Here is a 592-nt window from a genome sequence, read left to right as displayed (position 1 = left end):
AGGGGGCCTCGCATGCTGCCGGAGACGGGTGCACCGGCAATCACACAGCCGCCCCTGCTGCGGATTTTCTGGTAAGTAGTAGTGTTTTGTAGGGGTTTTTTTGATCCGCATCTTCGGCTGGAAGAGATGGATTGGGGACGGGTGAGCACCGCTTCCCAGATGTTGCGGTGTGATCCCGCCCGCTTGATGCATCCCTCTCGTGGATCAAAGCCTCCCATGTGACTGGGGCCTTCATGTGAGCTAGCTCACAGTTTTTTAGCCACCAGCTCACACATTTTTGTCTTAGCTCAGAAAGGATGGCTCCAGAGCAAACTAATTTATGCAGTAGCCAAATCACTTGCTCACAACTTAGCTCACAAAGTAGAATTTTTGCTCACAGGACTCCACAGTTTAGAGGGAGCATTGCCTTGGATGGGCAAGTTCTGGCCCCCGGGCCTTATGTTTGACACCCCTGTTCTAAAACATCCATTTTCTCTAGCGAAACTGATCTCTGTAGTCTGGAGAACAGCTGTAATTCTGGGAGCTCTCAAGCCACCACATGGAGACTGGCAAATGTAGGTGTTATCCACACTTAATGGCCATTAATAAAAGG

This window comes from Gekko japonicus, unplaced genomic scaffold (assembly GCF_001447785.1).
Source record: "Gekko japonicus isolate JY-2015 unplaced genomic scaffold, Gekko_japonicus_V1.1 scaffold1244, whole genome shotgun sequence".
Classification (NCBI taxonomy): domain Eukaryota; kingdom Metazoa; phylum Chordata; class Lepidosauria; order Squamata; family Gekkonidae; genus Gekko; species Gekko japonicus.
Note: the sequence above shows the minus strand (reverse complement) of the source record.